Raw genomic sequence first — 20,548 nt, 5'->3', positions numbered from 1 at the left:
GCCTGGTATCGCTGAGGCTGTCGGAGGGTCGCCCTTGGGCGTAAACGCATTGGTCCACAGCGACGGTCGGAACTCCCGTGGGAGTCATCGGATTCATCATCCGTCATGTCCTCAGACGGATCTTCAGGGGCTCCAACTTCAGAACTATCCTCAGAGATACTTTTGTCAGAGCTTCCGTAGTCGGGGTCGACGTTGCTTAGCAGTTGGGGCACATCCCCAGACGGACGATCTTCGGAGCTTGCAGAGTCGGGGTCGACATCGCTCAGCACAGGGTGTGTCCCGTCATCCAGCGCGGTCGAAGAAGTGGCGTGGTGTGGGACTGGCGTTTCATGATCTTGCGTATCGTCCAAGCACTGCAGAGCCAGGTTTCCTTCGTGGGACAAATTGGGTGGAATACCCCCAAGGCGCTCAGCATGACAGGGTAGCGTAACGTCACAAGCGGAACTCCCGTCGCGGAGCGGGACGGTGTGCGGTGAGGAAGGGTGAGCCAGCGGAGCCAACGAGCGGTCTGCAGTGCAGCCCGGAGACTCAACCGGATAGGGTTTCATGCGATTGTGATGGACGACGGGACGCTTCCTACGATGCTCGGCGTGCTGTAAGCGGTAGACATTGTTGGGCAACTTCTTGAGAATGGTGTACGGCCCTTGCCATGGTAACCGAAGCTTGGCAGACTGTCCCCGCGGTACAGCTGGGCTGTGGAGCAAAACAGTGTCTCCTTCAGAGTACTTCACCTCGGCCGTCGTGCGGTCATAGTTTGTCTTCTGCCAGGATTTGCTCCGGACATCATTGGATATTGCCGCTTGACGTGCTGCTTGCAGGGATCGTCGAATAGCCTCCACGTCGGCGGGTGCTGCAGGGTGAGCGTGGTGGAACGCGTCGACAATGCCATCCACCGGTACCACGGGCTCGCGGCCGAACAAAAGGTAGTAGGGAGAGTATCCCGTGGAGTTGTGCACGCTAGAACAATATGCCATCATTACCATCGGTAGGTAGGTGATCTCGTTGGTTCTCGTCCACGTAAGCACTGAGCATAGCCAAGAGGGTGCGGTTAAAACGTTCGACGAGGCCATCTGACTGAGGGTGATAGGCGGTCGTTCTAGTCTTCGTAATACCAAGAATTGAGCACATGTCGCGGAAGACGGCGCTCTCGAACGATCGTCCCTGGTCAGCATGGATTGAACCCGGGAGCTCGAAGCGGGAGAAGAAGTGGTCGATGAGGCAAGTGGCAATGGCGTCGCTGCGTTGTGACGACATGGGAAAGGCCTCCACCCAGCGAATACAGTAGTCGGAGACAATAAGGATATGCCTGTGGCCACGGTCCGTTTGCGGTAGTGGACCTAGGAAATGAACGGCAATTCGCTGGAACGGTGAAGTGCTGATTTCCGTCACTAGGGGTGCTCGGGGCTTGGCTGGGGGCGGTTTCCTGGAAGAGCATTTCAGGCATTTCGCGCACCAATCAGACACGGCAGACGCCATGCCGAACCTTCGCGAGAGTCTTGCGTCGACCAAGATGGCCGCCATATGGGCAGTCGTGGAACAGTTGAAGAATTTCCGGGACCAGGGACGCTGGCGCTACTGGGACCGGTGACGTGCCGGAATTTCGTGTCCATGCTAAACACCCGTCCACCAGAGGTAGGTGTCGTCTGCAGTGTAGGTACTGGCGAGCCTGTGGGTGGAGAGGCGGTGCCGCGGATGGAGAGGAGAGTGCCCCGATGACGTCGGACAGGACGGGGTCGGCCAGCTGACGGCCCCGAAGATCGGTACAGGAGAGCGCGGGTAACGCAGTGGAGAGAAATGCGGTGTGCATTCCAGACAAGGCGTCTGCGTTGCCATGTTGTTTGCCGGGCCGATGTACCACGTCGAAGTCGAACTCGCTCAACTGCTCGAGCCAGCGTGCAACTTGGCCTTCGGGTTCCCTGAAATTACGCAGCCACTGTAACGCGCAATGGTCCGTTCTGCACAAGAACTTGTTCCCATGGAGGCAGTGACGAAAGAAGCGTGTAAAGTACACGAGTGCGAGGAGCTCCTTCCGAGTTACGCTGTACTTGCGCTCCGTCTTGGTTAACGCCCGGCTCCCGAAGGCTATGGCTCGTTCCTGACCACCCTGTTTTTGAGAGAGGACAGCGCCGATGCCCTTGTCGCTGGCATTGGGGTCGAGTATGAAAGGAAGGGAGAAATCGGGGAACGCCAGTACAGGTGCAGAGGTCAGGAGCTCCTTTATACGATTGAAGGCGCCATCACAGTCCGCGGACCAAGTGAACGTAACTCCCTTCTCAAGAAGGCGGTGAAGAGGAGCAGCTAAGGTCGCGAAGTCTCGGATGAACTTGCGATAATACGACGCGAGCCGAAGCCAGTGGACGGTGGAGGCCAGTTTAGAACGTTGGCGGTCTTGGCCTTGTCGGTGTGAACGCCATCGGGACCAACTTCATGTCCGAGATAGAGAACATTCTGACAAAAGAAGTTGTATTTCTGCAGTTTAATTTTGAGGTTGGCGCCACGGAGGCGGTCAAAAACTATACTGAAATTCTGAAGGTGTTCCTCGGGTGTCTTGCTGAATATGATTATGACATCGAGGTAACACAGAGAGAATGGAAGGTCCCCGATAACGTGCTGCATAAGGCGCTAAAGTGTTGAAAGCGCGTTGCAAAGCCCGAAAGGAAGGACATTGAATTCGAAGAGACCCGCGTGGGTGGTGAATGCGGTCTTCTGGCGTGACTCCGCGTCCATTTCTACTTGCCAGTATCCCGAAGCAAGGTCGAGAGTGCTGAAATACTTGGCGCCGTTGAGGAGATCTCTGGTATCGTCGATGCGCGGAAGCGGAAACGCGTCTTTGCGGGTGACAGCGTTGACCCGACGGTAATCCACGCAGAAACGAAGCGTACCATCTTTTTTTGCGGACTAGGACATTTGGGGATGCCCAAAGACTGTCGGAAGGTTGAATGACGTTCATGTCCATCATGGCTGATATTTTCTCGTCCACGGTGTCCCGTCCATTACGCGGCATTCGGCGAGGCCGCTGTTTAATGGGAGGGGCATCTTGGGTGTCCATAGTATGACGGGTTAAAGACGTCCGTCCGAGATCCCAGTCACCCTGAGATACGATATCTTCGAAGGCGTAAATAAGGTCAAGTAGAGAGTTGCGGTGGCGCGGCACTACGTCTTGGGTGCATTGGACAGAGAGCGTCAAGTCTTCCCGACGCCAAGGGCGACGGGAGTTAGCAGCGGCTGCGGTGAGCGGGGAGGAAGGGGTAGGTTTGGAGGTGTGACCTGCGAGGACGTACTCGGGGAAGGGCTGATGGAATAGATGAAGGCTGGCCACGGTCGTACCCTTGTAAAGGGTGACAGCTTCGAAGGAGGGATTGCTGACAAGCACGGAAACACTGTGGTGGGCATCAGATAGGGACGAAGTAGCCAGTACTTGTTTCTTCTGGAACAGGTCTGGTCGGGGTTCAACGACGGCGGGACCGGAGAGCGGGATGGCCGAGGTATGCTGGGTACGTGCGTCCAAGAAGCGCTGGGAATGGGGGCGAAGAACAGAAGTCGCTGCAAGGGAGAGGGTAATGGGCTGGGGGGCTGATGAGCCGAGGCAAGTCATGAGGGTACGGGAGGCAAAGTCGATGGCGCAGCGGTGTTGAACCAGAAAGTCGCAGCCGAGGATACACTCATGCAAGATGCCACGGACGACATAGACGGGATGAATTGTAGTGGTTCCGGCCACAGACATCTTCATATAGAAGACTCCTGTGATGTCAAGCGGGTTGGTGTTAAGGTCGACAACGTGCTGGGGGCTTCCGCAAGACGGGATTGAGTGTTTGGACGGCATCATGCTCCAAACGGCGAAATTCACTATGGCGACGCGCTCACCGCCATGCAGGTGTCGTTGACATTTGGGTCTGGGAGGGTAGGAGGGCCGAGATCGCCTGCGGACAGCCAAAGAGGACCACTCCACCACAGCGGGCTGTTCCGTAGGCACCTGGCGGAGATGCCGCGGGTCACTAGGTCTGCGGGGTTGTCGCGTCCGTTACAGTGCCGCCATTGTTCAGGTCGTGAAGACGATAAGATTTTTGCCACCATCGACTTGACAAAGGAGGGGCGAGTGTTCGCGTCGCACTGAATCCATTGGAGCGCGATGATCGAGTCCGTCCAGAAGTGAATGGGGGCAACCTTTATGGCTTCTACCGTCGAGATATGGCGGTAAAAACGCGTGGACAGCAGGCATGCCAGCAGTTCGAGACGCGGCAACGAGAGTTCTTTCAATGGAGCTAGGCGGGCTCTCGCTAAAAGCAGCTGCGTAGAAGTCGTGCCGTTAGTCGGGCGACTGCGAACGTATACTGTTGTGCCCTAGGCCTTGGGACTAGCGTCGGCGAAGCAATGCACATCAAGCAGGGCGTTGCTCTGCGGAAAGACGCTACGCGGCAGGTGCAGCGCATCGATGTCAGCCTTCCATTTCTCCCAGACCACATGATCTTCCGTCGCGAACTCAGCGTCCCATAGCAACGACTTGCGCCATAAATTTTGGAACAGGAGCTTTAGGTTATGATGAAGGGTGCGAGATAGCCAAGCGGGAGAGGTAGAATGTCTTGAGCACCGTACGTTTCGTAGGAGGCTGGGACGCAGAAAACGTGAGTGCTCGTTTGACCGAAAAGGTGAGACTATCTGTGTCCCGGTCCCACAACAAGCCCAGCACCTTGATCGTTGCGTTGCCATCGGATGCGTTGCCGTAGGAAACCTCGTCCGACAGAAACCACTCGCGAAGTGCGGATGAATTTGAGGTCCATTTCCGTATGTCCATACAGGCTTCCTTGATTATGTCAATAATGCCGCCATACACTTGAAGGGCGTCGGGTTCTGACGCGCAAACCAAATCGTCGAAGTAAAACCCTGTACGAAGCCGAGGGACAGCCATCGGGTATCGAGAGGCCACGGAAGCGAGATGATGCTGTAACGTTGCCGCCAGCAAGAAAGGCCTGGGTGTGACGCCGAAGGGGATTCTGGTCATGCGCCACTCCTCAATCTGCGGGCTCTCATGGGCGGCGACGTCCTGCACCCATAGGAAGCGGAGGAGATCTCTATCATCTGCTCGAATAGATGATTTGTAGATACGCCTTTCTTATATCTGCCGTGAGGACGACGGTGCTGCAGCGAAACACCAGTAATAGATGTATGAGGTCGGCGTTCAGCTTTGGTCCTTTCATGAGGAGACTGTTTAGAGACGACTGGCCGGGGCAGTGAGACGAGGCATCGAAGACGACGCGGAGCTTTGTCGTTACGGCGTCTTTCCGGATCACGGCGTGATGAGGCATGTAGTAGACGTTGTCGGTTTGGTTCGAAACATCAGCAACCCGTTCGGTATGACCCTCGTCAAAGTATTCCAGAATGACGGAATCGTAATTGAGAAGTAGCTGCGGGGAAGAACGAAAACGCCGCAACTGCGCGACCAGCCGCTGCGCCACCGTTACCTGGTTGTTTGCTTGGGCTGGAAGTCCAGAGCCCTTAACCATAAGTGGAACCACATAGCGGCCATTACGCTTTTCTACTTGACTTGAGAAGCAAAGTGAGGCAGCGGAGTCCTCGTCGCCGGCAACGTGGTCCGCAATGCCGAGGGCGTCCAGACGCCACATCTCTGACGGGTTGATACTCTCGAAGTGATCCTGATCTTCGTGTGCGAGGAAGAAAACTGACACCAACGATGATATCGTTCCACGGAAGGGACCCTCGACGTTCTGTACAATCCATCCGAAGATGGTTTCAACGGCTATGAGGTCGGCAGCGAGGCGTTCGACATGACCGGTGACTACCTTCCAATAGTAGTCTGCTCCCACCAACACTCCAATCTCTGCGGTCTGACATGTGTCGTCAAATGGCAAGCCGCGCTCTTGTATTACCCTGATTGTCTTGATGCCCAATGGAGGTACAACGACGTGGCAAAGGTCGTTGACGCCAATAGCCGTGAAGTCGACAACGGAGTCACGGTCGAAGAGGGATTCGAGGAGCACCGTGACCTACTCGCAGCGGTAATGCTTGGGATGCGTCGCCGCAAATGAGAATACAGACAAATTCTCTTCACCCTCGACCTCGCAACTTAGCTGCTGCAAAAGGTCACGTCGAATGAACGTCTGCTGGTTTCCGGTGTCGCGGAGGATGCGAATTTGCCTTCTGCCCGCCGGGCCAGACGCCCACACTGTAGCAGTTTGCAGCCGAGCGATTCCCCCACGATTCTGCAGACTTGAGGCTAGTGACGTCGTAGGACGGCTGATGGGTTGCGGAGTCGAATTCTGCCTCCCCGATTGAGAAACGGGTGTCTCGCTGGTGCGCTGCGGAGCATCACGACTCTGGATGTCGCACAGTACAGAAAGGTGCCGGCCGTGGCAATTGGCGCAGGACAACAGCGCCCCCGTTCTGCACAGTCTTGAAGGATGACCAGGTTTCCCACATCGAAAACATCTGCCTGTTCGAGATATACGTAGCTTCTTGTCGGCGGGGGACAATTAGACTGTACAGGACTGAAGCGGGTGATCGGTGGATCCACACAACGGGCACGAGTCAGACGGTGTGCGAGAACTCGAACGTAGCTGACGATCCATTAGCCCCGGAGAACGCCCGCTCGTCGCTGCTAGGGCTGGGGCAGTCGCCGGGCTAGGGAGAACGCTTGGACTTCGGCTCGGACCCTGGGAGGCCTGACCGGTTGCACGAGTTAAGGCAACTTCTTCCCGCGTCTCGACTTGGACTTTGAGAAAGGAGATAAGCACCTCGACGTTTTCCGTCGGCGTATCTACTGCGACCTCCTCCGCGGTCTCGACGTGATGCATCGGTAGCGCCGTCGCCGCCGCGTTCTCGACGTGAGGCATCGGTTGCATCTACCCTTCGTTGACGAAAGAGCACACAAAGATCCCCAAGAAGGCACCGCGTGATGACGCGTTCAAGGATAACAGCGTAGTGCTCCTTTGGGACGTCCAACACCGCCAACGCAGACGTGCGAAATGAGACCTCATCAAACAGATGCCTTAACTGGGATACCTGTCCAGAACAAGTCACCGGACGAAGAGCTAGTAGCCCGTCGATGTGCTCGAACGTTAATAAACCTGGCCGGCCGTACCTGTGCTTGAGGGCCACGATGGCGGTGGGGTAATTGTCTCCATTGATGCTTATGCCTTTGATAGTGCCCTTCGCGTCGTCGACGAGGTAGGACGCTAGATACTTGAACTTCTCGACAGCGGCTAGCGCCTCATTGGAATGAATTGACACGTGGAAATGCTCCCAAAACTATTGCTATTCCTGAAGTTTGCCGGAGAACGTTGGGATCTGGAGTGTCGGAAGTGCGACAGACTTCGAGGCATCAGAGCGCTGCTGGATAACGGGCGCCGAACTCGGGATGTGTCGCAGCGACCGACGTGCTCGTGCGATGGCCTCTTCGAGGTTTTTTTCGTATTCCAACGTGCCGCTGAGTTCTGCGTCCAACTCGTCTCTAAGATTGAGCGATCAAAGTCGTAGAGAGCTTGTCGTTTTGTGATGAGATATTCGAGAACAGCTTCGATGTCTTCGCCCGATGGATTGGGCTGAGCCAACAGGTCGGTCAGGCGAACCATGGTCCTTGTTAAGAAACCGCCGGTTCCACCTTCGGGTTCGTTTAAGGCGTTCCATGGCTGGCTGCTGGAGCTTTCGGAGTAATCCGGCTTCGATGTGGATGGCGGGGGGCTCCCGGGTTGCGGCACCAAAATGTATTACGTAAATGAGTCAGACAGACCGAAGCTCCAGGTGACCAACCCCAACAAGGTTTAATCCACAAGTGCCCAGAATCCCAACTCCAGCCAGGAGCCGCGCGCTCATCGCAATCCCATGCACCTGGTCGCCCATCGTCCTCCTCTAAGTTATGCAACACTACCTTCATAAACTGTCACGCAAAATATTTCCTTCGAAAAGCCCGAATTTCCTGAGAAAATTAGTTTGCAAGAATACGCTCCGCGGCGACAGTCTCCTCCAAGCCGAGTCTGGCGTGTGGTGACGTCAGGCGGCCGACCACTTCATTGGCTGCCGGAAGCGTCCGCCCGCCAGAATCGTCTGCTAGCTCCGGAATCGTGGCGACTTGCCGACTGAGACGCTATTGCTATTTATTTGCGTTTGACATTCACTTGCGTTCTTACATGATTTGTCTTGTACGTTTTGCATAAAACAAGACTGCGGGCAGTGTAAAAGGTGTGGCTAGGCCTCTGCATTGCCGTGACGGCCCGCGTTGAGGTGGATCGTACGTGGTTGTGGTTTGTGTTCCGATTGTGCTGACGTGTCGTTAATTAGTGAACAGTATTGTGCCTGTGTGTGCAGCATATATATGATATGACTAAATACATTCCTGTCAGTTGGAGATTTATTCCATGTGCCGCTGCGTATGACCATTCAAAAAAGAAAATGCTTATTTAGCCATGTGTTTTGGGGTTTCCCACAGATCGCTAGCAGATGAACTCTACTGACTTTATTTTGGTATCCATGTTGTTGTGCTTGTGGAGACGTTGTGCTCCTGGTATCAGTAAGATATGGTAAGCGCAATGTTACAGCTATGCATTCATCGGTCCACCAGCTGCGGGAGAGTACCGCCTAGGGGCAGCGCGCGTGCACACTGTCGCTTTAAAAAATCGTAGCGTCACCGACAATCAAATACGAATCTCATTTTTTTTCTGTGTGTTAGTAAAGGGTTTCCGCGCAACATATAAAAAAATCGCGGCAACTTTTTGGTGGCCATTTTTCGCTAGCGCCGGCCGCAATAGAGCAAAATCGCGATACCGCCTGTAGGATTACTACAATCTGCTTCTAGCGGATTAACTCTAGAACAATGGAAACCAGCACACTCACAGACCCATCTTGAAGGGAAGTGAGGGTGTACTGGCAACATTGAGTCGTAGGCGGTGGAGAAGGGATTCTTCTTTACGACTGTGTGGCAAGTGATGACAAACTCCATCAATGGGTCGATAGATCGTAGGAATGGGTTGTAAGTCGTAGTTTCGGCCCGGAACTGCGCACCGACAGCGGATATGTAAACGGCATGTGGAGGCTGTAAGTTGCACACAGCACACAGGTTAGGTCAGTAGGCATTGGGTTTCCGGTTTTCGGTATACATGACATTCTCGGGGAAACATAAACAAGCCCCCTCCCAACTTCCGGTGTCACGAAGACTTCCGGCCCTTCCGCGACTAAGGGCGCTCTGAACCAGCCGCCACGCAAAATTATATCTTTCGCTTTCCTGATCTGTTGAATTCGCGAGGCGTACGCCTTTTTGTGGCAATTTGAATTGCCACAAAAAGGCGTATACGACCCTATCTCTCCCCAAATCAGAAGCGATAACTGTATCAATCGGCACAGTGGTTGGCGCAGAGCGTGTTTGCTGTGAAACCGGATGTCGTTTTGGCACCAAACCGGAAGTGGTGAAAACGGTATGTATAGAGAAAAGCAGCATCGATAAATGTAGACAGCTGCAATCTTCACACGGTGGATGGAAATGATTTGTGCACCGTTAACCTCCAGAATGAGCGCTTCGACTCGCTCTGTTATATTTCCTTTGGCCTCACGTTGAACTACAATGGACGGAAGGAATTAAATCATTTCCAGAAAAATTAGTAATCAACTACTCTCGCACTTGTCACGGGGTCAAATTAGAAGGGCTATGCTTAGGTTCTGGTCAGGTTAAAATGAGTCCTGTTTCATCAAGAAGCGGCCTAGGTAGAGCCTAGAGCAGTGTGTTCACTGTGTATATGGGACAGCCCTGCTTCGCTTTCCACCAACTGTCCTCCAATTTCAAATGTGACCATCAAAAGACAGCGAAAGGTCGTGGTCGGGCGAAATAATCACTGATCAGATCCGATTTTGCACGCCGAACGTGTGAAAAGCTAAACATCAAAACCCAGAAATCTTACCAATAACCTAAGAACCAGTGCACACGCATGTCATTTGGGGGTCACTCGCCACAGGGATAGTGGGCCACATATCACCAAACGAAGTTCCTTATACATCATCGTGTATGTTGTTGCTGAGATAACTTACTGCAGCAAGTAATCAAATCGAAATACACGGGTAGCATGAACCGTTTGGCAACATACGCACGCGTGCCTGCCCAAAGTCACCTATACTTAAAAAACTGAGATAAAAGTTTGAAATGCGTGATTGCAATACAGAAACACAGGTACCCTATTGGTTAATTTTACAGCATGCTCTCTTGCCTCTGGCCTTGTCTTGAAGTCGTGGATTCATCTACTGAAGAGGCAAACAGCGCCGAACTGCCAGCTTCCCCTAGCAGCCAGAAGAATAAGACGGGACGCTGGTGCGGTGAGGCTCACGTTTCTTGGGCCAAAACCTCCCAAGTGTGTTATCTTTCACCTCCTCACCATGCAAGTTCGTGAGTACTTACTGCGCGTAGCTCAGTGCAACGCTACGTTCAGTGCCTTCGCTACGGTCATGTGGCTGCATGCTGCAGCCGACGAAAAACATGTCCCAACTACGGGTCCTCCCACGAAAGCCCGATGTGCCCTGAAGCTGAACCTGCATAAACTGCAAAGGGCGTCATATGTCGCCACATTCAGGGACTGTCCGACCTTAAGGGTGCAACGGCACATCGCCAGGGAACGTTCTTGCTCCAACAGCAGCTACAGAGAGGCAAAGGCTAAAGCCTGACTAACAAAGCGTCGTAATCAATCTAAGCCACTGGGTACACGAAAGTCTCGGGGGAAGCCTCCACATGCGGGTGTACAACCCTCTCCTAAGAGCCTCCACGTGCCGCCACAACAGATCATTTGGACGGAAACTGAGTTTCCGCCCTCCTAACCCCTGTAGACAGTGAAAAGGAAAAGGACGCCTCTTCGAAACAATCCCATAGAAAGAAGAGCGACCCCTCGCTCCCACTCCATTCCCAGCCAGCTTACCGCAAGGTGTTAGACCGTTCAGAAGGTGCAGATCTGACCATGGTCATCATCCAGCTTCTCTTTGCTGCGCTGAAGGCTGTCGTTTCGGCAGTTTCTGAATGTACCGCTCTAGCAGAAATGCAATCGATCCTACAACTAGAAGCCGTGATAGCAGCCCTGCTTCTCCCTGGTAGCAGGCGTTAACAACACCAGCTTTCGTGCATCGACCGGCGGACAATTATGACCGAACGCAAACAAGAAAGTATTCCTTCCCCACATCCTCCAATGGAATGCTAGAAGTTCGTTTCATAAACAGGTCGATCAGAAACACCTTTTACAGATGATGGACTTGACGTGTTAGCGATACAAGAGAACCTTACCCAACCATCGTTCAAGATACCACCGTTTGTCTCCTACAGCGCCACGGGCCAGCGTGCGGACGGCCTCCCGCGGGCATCGCTATTTGTCAAACGGTCCATTGCTCAGGCTGAAATCGACCTCTCTCACCTTTGCTTGTCAACTGAGGAATATATTGGGTGCCTCCTGAAGGGCGGCTCCAATTCAGTCACCGTGATATCTGTGTACCAGTGGGGTCATGCTCCGCCCAATGTCGAATCTCTCAAAGCTTTGCGTCGTGCTTGTCCAGAACCGTGACTTCAGTGCGAGCCACAGTCGCACAACAGTCCACAACTGTAGACGAGGTAATTCCATTGCTAATTACCTCTCCTCCAGCGATCTCGTGGTGCTCAACACTGGCTCTCCACTGGCTCTCCCACTTATATGCGGCCGCACTACTTAAACGCCATTGATTTGACTCTGGTTTCTCCTGACATCACCCTAAAGTGGGAAGCCGAGACTGACACATGGGGTTCAGATCATTTCCCTATTCTGCTTTCGCCTCCGTGTCGCAGTAACGGCACCAGGAAAACGAAAACTATCACGAACTGGGTGAAATTCAGGGAGGGACTGGTCGGCTCTATATACGGCAGACACCTTGCTCGACTGTGTAAAGACATCCTTGACGAACACCTCAAAAGCAGTATCCTACCAGGCCAGTATGCCTGCCCCTGACCTCCGGTACCTGAACCTCCGTGCAGCGCGGCGTTGAGCACAGCGACGAGCTCTGAGAATTTGTCTTCAGGGCGACTGAGTCGCTTACAGGCGTGTCTTTGCTGCACACAGAAGGTATACCTTGAAGCTAAGGCGGACTCAATGGAGACAGTTCAGAGAGCCCCTCAATGCCCGTACTCCAACAACGAAGGTTTGGAATACCCTAAGAGCTATTGAAAGCCTTCACGAACCTGTGGACCCACTTGTCACGTTATCGACAGCGTCTAACAGGGAGCCCAAGGACATAGCCGAGGACTACGCCAGTGACCTAGCTCGTGTAGCAAGCTGCAGTGCCCAACGCCTTTCTTCTAGCCACTCTGTAGCCGACGATTCCCCAGCGGACGACGACCTCACAATGCCCGAACTGAAGGCTTAAAACGGCGCAGTGCGGCTGGCCCAGACGGGACCTCTAACAAGGCCCCCAAGAGCCTAGATGATGACCAGCTCGACGCTCTCCTCCAACTATAATCCACAAAAATCTGGCTTGGGTCCTGGAGCGAGGCAATTGCTTCCCAGATCACATTACAGCATTTTGGAAGGGCTGGGGCGCGTCTGACGCAACTACCGAAGCGGCTACTAGCCTGAAGTAAGCGAGAGAGTCCAATGCGTTAGCTCTCGCTTTCTTCATTATTGTGAACAAGACATACGACCCGGTAACGCACACGGCATGTTTAGCTACGCTCGAAGAAGCTCGTACCCCTGCCGCCTTCTGGGATACCGCTGTGACTTTCTATATCCGACAGTACGTTTGACGTGTCCGTCCGCGGGAGTATTAGTCCCATGAAGAAAAAGGGGGGGGGGCATATATTTATTGAGAGGAAAACGAAGAAGTTTGAGCGAGAAGTCCCACAATGCAGCGTTCTATCACTTATACTATTCAACCTAACCATAGCCGGAATCCACCAAGGAATACGCCCTACACCATACGCCCTTCATCTCACCATCTACGTCGACGACATGTCTCCGCATCGTGGGAACGAACAAGGAGAAAATTCGGGACACAGCTGATATTGCCTTGAACAGGCTCAATGCGGCGCTGCTTGCGAGAGGGCAGGAGGCGTCACCAGAAAACTAAAAACGCATGGTTTGCATTCCCCGTGGAAAGTACGTGGGCAAAGCCTATCCTCGCCTCAGCATTAATCCCATCCCATCCCAAGATGCGCGTCATGTAGATATCTTGGTGTGACTATCGATAGCGCATTACGGTGGTCTAAGTATGTGAACCAGACTATAACCAGACAGCTTAACTTGCTTCGCAGAATCAGCGGTAAATCATATGGGCTGCAATGCGCGATCTTTGCTCACCTTGCACAAACCTCTCATCTTGTCACGCATTTTCTACGTGGCGCCGTACGTAGACCTTGCGCCTACACAGTGGCAGGACCTTGAGCGTCTTCATCCCGCCGGAATAAGACCTGCACTAGGTCTACCTACCTTCTCTAGCGTCACCCAAACGTACCTGGAAGCTAAGAAAAAGCCCGCCAGTGTCCAGTCTGAGCTCAAAGGACTCCGTTTCAGGATAACACGGCAACATCTATCAAAAGTATTCCTTCTTCATGATCCTCGAACAAAGGACACACACATCTCTAGGGCGCCTGGCTAGTGGGCGCACCACCAGCCAACAGTGGGGCTCCCAGCTAATCCAACGCCACCATGGCATGAATTCGTGTGCGCAAAAACGCTTCACATCCCAGGTTTGCGGAAGAAGAGTAAGTCCAGCCCCCTGGTGGCCAGAATGGCGGCTGAGAACCTGATAAGCGGTGTCTACGACACGCATACTTTGGTGTTCACGGGTAGCTCCATTGATGACCGTGGAAAAAGCGCCATCAGCGCGCACTACATCCCATCAACACACACACACACAAACACGTACATTGGATGATGACGAGGTGGGCGATTCACCGCCGCTGAGGCGGTACAGTGCCCTATAGGCCATTTGCAAAAGTTCCAGGGAGAAGCGCGCATGCCGGGAAATGCTGTGCAAAACGACAGCGACGGCGCATGCGACGTCGCAGCATGAGGATGGGGGCTTTCCCATCAATGAACGTAGCCTGGCAAGGGAATCAGCTCTTTACCCTATATCACCCACGACGGCCGAACTCCTGGCCTTGTAACACGCAGCTGCTGCGCTCCAAGTCACTGGAGTAGTTAAGGCCGTTTTACTTACGGACTCCAGAAGTGCCCTCTGTAACGTGATGAACCCCATGTGTGGTAGCATCCTAGCCCACTGTATAAGGAGCTCGTGTGCCCAGCATAGGCTAACCGGAGGTGATCTTGCTCTTCAGTGGATGGCGTCTCATGTTGGCATCGGAGGCAACGAACGAGCAGACCAGCTAACGTCCTCAGCACACCTTCGCTGCAGCCCATCCTTACCAGTTACGGCCGACACCGACAGGCGGTAAACACCCCTAAACAGCTAGCTGAAGTGCGTCATCCTGGCATACAGGACATCATGCAAAATCACCGACCCTCTCTTCCCATGAAAGACTTTCCTCGAGTCATGCAGACAATGCTCCACCGGCTACGCACGGGATCTGCGTTTACGAACTCACAACTGTTCAAGATCAAGAAATGCAACTGTGCAACTGTTCAAGAAATGCATGAAGACGAAAGTTTGCGTGGTCGTATTTACTTTCTTATGCAGTGCCTGGTAACCACGATATTTTCGGAGACTCCACTGACACAAATTATGCACTCTGTGGTAGTGGAAGTCTGTCCGTCAAATAGGTATCGCGCCACGCGCGAAAATATGACTGACCTTTTATAGCAACCACCCTGTATGTTGAACACAGTGCTGATCACAGTGCACCTTATAATGCCCATTGGCTTTTAGGAGTAGGGCATTGTCAAAGTTCTGGTCTGTAAGGCTGCACATCTCTTTGTCATAACAAGACCACCAACCGAAAACAGTCGTTCCACCGATGCACTGCTGGGCAGCCCGACGTTGCACTTCATGAACACAAGCACACAAGGAAGATCGCTGTGGAAATGACTTCGCAGACAGGGTCCAAAGTAGTCCCGAAAGTAAGCCAAAATGCGTTACGCGTTACTTGCAAAATTAATTCAATTACAGTTACAATTACATCTGATTGAATATAATTCTGGAAGTAATTAATTACTAAGAATGAAATTAACTACTGTAATTGAATTACTTGTAATTAATTACTTTACAGGTCTGCTTACAAGTAACTTCATTCCCCGGAACTGCTCACAACATCATGAAGACTGTGTAAAAAACGTAATGACACTAGCATAACTTTTAAAAGGCAAAGTTGAACATGCTTGCATGATGTTCCACATACGTCCATATATATTCCCATGTCCATATGACGTTCCCAGGATATTCTAGTGGATCTACAAATGACTAAGAAGTGCTACTCCTCAGAACGTCTCCTGGATGTCAGTGGGCACTGTGGCAAATCCCAACGTTCAAAATGGGATATCCTGTAGACATTTTCTGGATATACAATGTGTTTGCTCTAATGTGTCCAGGAACTTTATTTAAAGCGAGCAATAAAAGAGAAGCGAGCCCTACTTTTCAGCTACTTGACTAAGAAACAGGTGCTACTAGTGAAGCAGTAACTGTAAGTAGCAGAAAAGTACCACTTGCTTTTCTTTTATCGCTGCTTTAAATATAATTTATGGACATGTTAGAGCAAACACCCTGTATATGGTTTGCTGGGGTATATGTACTGTCCCTTATGTAGCTACGGGACAGTACAGTACGGATGTTATTGGATAAAACGATTCAATTTTTTTCCGTCTATTTGAAGTCTAGTTCAAGCGTTACGCATTTGCACTGCAAACTTGTGAGCCGAGGCCAAGAACGGCAAATATTCCTTTCGGTGATAACACGAAGAAAAATAACGAGTTGTACGTGTTGTCCCTAAAGAAAGCTGGAACTGATCAGTAGCTCAAAGACCGCCATGTACGGGCCCACAAATTAGCGTAACTAATCACTAGCGATATTGACGCAAGGTAAGGATGCGGGTGTTTGTGCAGCGCACTTGGGATCCGTCACGGCTTGGTACCGTCCTTGAAATCACAAGTAAACAGAAAGCGGTTGAGAGCATTAAATAGTTTAATTAGCGGAAAACGAGACTTTCGTGCAGTAGGCTGCACTTCTTAAGGTTTGAGGACCTGTTACAAATAGTCAAGAATATATTGCGACTTGCGTTAATATATCCTTGAGTATTCTTGACTATTTGTAACAGGTCCTCAAACCTGAAGAAGTGCAGCCTACTGCACGAAAGTCTCGTTTTCCGCTAATTAAACTATTTAATGCTCTCAACCGTTTTCTGTTTACTTGTGAATCATTATCGCCGAAAACTTGCACATTGTTTTTTCACGTTCTACGATGTCCTTGAAATCCTTCATCAGGCCTTGTCGTTGTAACGCCCTTGTCACTCAGGCAATCTTCAGTGATGACCAAAACATCGAACATGTGCCCAGCGCCGTCAAGCGTGTAACATCTCAAATTATGAAGGAGCATTGGGTCCAGTGCTCCCGGAGAACGGACAATAGACATCTCCCTGTGTGTATACAGTTGACGTCATAGTGTTCGACAGCGCCACTAATTTGGTAGAACTGCACTACGCTCGAAGCTCTGGGCGAACAATGTCGCGCCCGGAAGCCACGGTCTTGAGGGGATTACGATGGTCCCTGAAAGGGACGCGACCTTCGGTTACTTCGGTCCTACTTTGCTTTCAATAGGAGGCAGCGGGCGAACAAGTACCCATTCGCGGAACCCAGCCCTCCCCATCCGATTCGTTTCGGCTTCAGTCTGTCTACCAACGTCATGATGACGTTTCTCGGGTAGAGGTCTATTCCTCACCGGACAATTGCTCACCAAAAAACTGCTGAGGACGGACAATCGCGCACCAGAGAACCGTTGAAGGCGGTCACTCACCGCCTCTTTCATCACACTTATATTGTGATTTTATTTCGCGTTTATGGCGCTCGAGTTTTTGTGTTAGCTTAACTTCTTTTTTAGCTTTCTAAGTTGCTCCAAATAGATCTAAAAAATCCACCAGTGACGAGGGTGAGGAGGGAGGTCGTCCACTTGCAGGCACGCATGAAGCGTCTTTGTCAGGACCTGCATGTATGGGGCGTTCTTAAAGGGTTTTTTTTTTCAAAAGGGGGTGGAGCACCAATGTGCTTCCAGGTGGGGGGGGGAGCATAGAGTGAGAGTGCAACCACGTCAACCTCCTTCCCTGGAGACGGACGTTGGGAACTGTGCGGGTGTCCACAGGTTCATATTATTATTACATGTGAGAAAAAAATCATGACCTATGAATAAAGAGTGCAGAATTTTCACAAGTGACCTTGCCCCCCCTCTCGGTACGCCCATGTCTGCGTCGCCAGGATCTTCCAAGACACAAGCCGGGAGAGATTTATAAAAACACATCACTATTTAACCACTAATTCACGAATTTTCGATGTCCGTCCAAGTCGGTCTAGCGAACGAAAGCCACATCTTAGCGCCCATTAGGCTTAGAAGGGCGGACACGACTGCACAGCACGTTGGTTAGTTTATTATTAGGTTAGTCCAAGTTCAGTGTTTGCATTTCTATGTCCAGGTTAATCTAAGTTCGGTGTTGGCAGTTTCCCGCGCGCGACTCTGCATTTTACTTACAGTAGTTTGTTTTGCAACGGGAATTTTGATCACTTTATTTCGAGGTACACCCCAGTTCAGCTAACAAATAAAAAGTCGAGTGTACGAGCGTCATGAACGAGAAATAAAATTACATCACATAAAAACGCGAAATAAAATTACATCACATAAAAACGCGAAATAAAATTACATATAAGTGTGATGAAAGAGGTGGTGAGCAATTGTTCGGCTTCAAAGGTTCTGTGGTGAGCAATTGTCCTGGATCCAGTGCTCCCTTACAGTTTGACAAGTTACACACTTAGTGGCGCTACTCGCATTTTCAATGACAATTGGTTTAAATGTCCATTGAACTAGCCATGTAAGCATAGCAAGCAAGCTTCACTCCTTTCTCTAGTTGAACATCATTCCCCTCCTCCCCCCTTTCACCGAACACTGCCCGTGTGTCATAGGTATGGGTCACAGCTCTTCGAGTACACTTGTATTCATTCACAGGTCATCTGGCAGGTATTCGCAAATTAAATACAGTCTTCAACAACAACAACAGATATATCCTGATGATGAAGTGGGGAGTTTTCCACTCTGGGAGTGGGTATGAAATACGGGCGCACAGTGTTTAAACCACATTCGTGTTTCTCAGTGTTCTGGGAATAATTAATCTTCCATTTCTCTTTCGCCGAAAAGAAGACGGCAGCGCACCGAAAGATCAGTGCTCCAAGATACCCGTGCACCGCAATGTCCGTAATAAAATGTACCGTACCGAAATGTCCGGTTCCCGTGTCAAACGACGTCTTTCCTTCTCCGAGCTCTCCAGTGTTCGTCGTTCCACTCATAACACCCCGAGTCTCTGATCCACCATGACGACAAGTCCTCCACTGCAGACTTAGTTCTAAAGTGTGCACTATACAATTTTTCGCACAGAGAACAGAATCTGTCATCCCAGCTGACGACATCGTACCTGTCCTTCCACTCGAGGTACCTTTGATACAATCGGAAATCACTTTTCACGTTTTCCATATAATCAGCTAACTCTTTCGGTCCCTCGAAGGCAGACGCGTCAATCACAGAATGCGGTGCTGCTACGGCACTGTAGTTAACAGCGCCCAGTGCAACAGGTACGATGACGCGCTGGAGAGCGTAAAACAATTTTTCCGTCACGTAGTCGCGGCACAGTGAGTTTTCTAAGGCGAGCCAGAAGCAGTACTCAGACTCAAACTTACGGAAGCAAGCATCGTCGGAATCTTTGGGGCATTTGTGAGTCCCACATCGTCCGTAGACGTCGATGTGAATGTAACGCTGCAGTTCTTTTATGAAAGCTGCTCGTCCGCTGTGCGGGGCACAATTACTGACCACCCAAACTGCAGTCTTTTTCTTTTGTTCCCATATTCTCTTACTGCTCGATGCTATTTCTTTACCATTCTCTCTTCTCTCTAGCGATCCATATGCGACAGGAACATCCGAATCTGCTCGATAGGTCATAGTCCAGTTGAACACTGATTTCATGCTGTCGAGGTCGACGCCACCAGAATTGGGCGGTGCTTCCATACACCAAAACACCCACTTTTGGGCAGGCGAACGACGTGCGGGCACGTCCCATAGGCTCAAGTCTCTGACGTGAAACACTACGGCGTCGCTGGAAGAGAGAAGGTCTCTGTTGTAAGTGACGTGACAGCGGCGACTGCACTCGGGAATTTCAATCTCGTCCTGCGAAGAAAGCCCCAGCAGACGCGATCCGAAGTATGGTGTCCACAGCAAGATACGGGGGATGTCCGTTGTGGATGTCCGGGGGATGTTGCTGAAGCTGGTGGAAGACGCCCGGCTGTACCACGGCATGTGTCCGTACATCATTTGCGTGCGATGAAGTGGGACGCCTCCAGGATGGTGTACAGTCCAGTAGATGTATAGCGCTATTGCGGCCACTTCTACGAGTACGAGTATCCGCAGTGCCCATCGTGGACTTCGTGTCATGATCTGCGCAAAAGTGTTGATCGTGCCATGATCTGCGCAAAAAAAAAACAATAACGCGCGGGTGTTATCGTCCACTCCTGATCCCGTCAGTCACGGAGAGATAAGAGACGAACAAGTGGAAGCTCGGCCGGCCTCCTACATTTCTGGTACTTCGGCCACTCGTGCCTTATCGTGCGCGCCAGGTGTTCTCGGTGCCGTGTTATCGCGCTCTTATTAGAGGGCGGTTGTTTCTTTCTTTATTCATTTATTTAATTTCGTGTTAGCGCCGCGAAGCACCTCTGGCTATGAGCGGCGTGCAAGGGGGCGGTTGTAAAACGGTGGAGTAACAGCTGTTCGTTAACTACTCCACTAGAACAGATGAGTCGTTCCACACCAAGTGATCCAATGGTTCTGCTCGACACTCGGCTTTTGGGTTTCCAAATCTTATCATGGATGCTCTGTGCTATCGGTAAGCATTCCTCCAAAACCCTACTTAAAAATATTGAAGCGCTGTCGATCTACATCAAATTTGTGAATCGTTAGTAATCGCTAGTAACCCAGCCTGCGGATATCCCACATTCATCTCAATAAGGAATTGCCACACATAAAGGCATTAAATTATCTTCTCTATTTCCTTTTACATTTTACAAATCGCTCGAAGTGCCCACACAACCATAAACCTTCTGAGGATATCCAGAAATGGTCCAAATGTCTTTTGAGCATGCCCACAAGGTATCCAGAAGACCATACTTTCGAAAACGTCGTATTTTGAACATCGATAAGATAATTTACTGAAAACATCGCACTGGTGATATCCATAGAGGCTACTTGGTATGAGGTTTTACATTGATGACCAGAATCATGCCCAGTTGGCACTCTGACATAAAGGGTGGGTGTGCTTCCCGTGATCTTTCAGAGTCAACACATTTGTATTCATTCAATGTCGTACGGGACTGCTTTTTGTAAAAGGTAGAATGCGCATAAGAAATTTTTATTT

At 51.3% G+C, this 20,548-nt stretch overlaps 1 protein-coding gene across 1 annotated transcript in view; it reads left to right on the top strand.

Moving 5' to 3' along the window:
* The window catches only part of LOC135372362 (uncharacterized), a 218,150-nt gene that overhangs the window by 34,370 nt on the left and 163,232 nt on the right, over positions 1-20,548 (top strand). The window lies entirely within an intron of this gene.

Source organism: Ornithodoros turicata, chromosome 1 (genome assembly GCF_037126465.1).
Source record: "Ornithodoros turicata isolate Travis chromosome 1, ASM3712646v1, whole genome shotgun sequence".
NCBI classification, from domain to species: domain Eukaryota; kingdom Metazoa; phylum Arthropoda; class Arachnida; order Ixodida; family Argasidae; genus Ornithodoros; species Ornithodoros turicata.
Note: the sequence above shows the minus strand (reverse complement) of the source record. Positions and strands in the feature narration are given on the sequence as shown.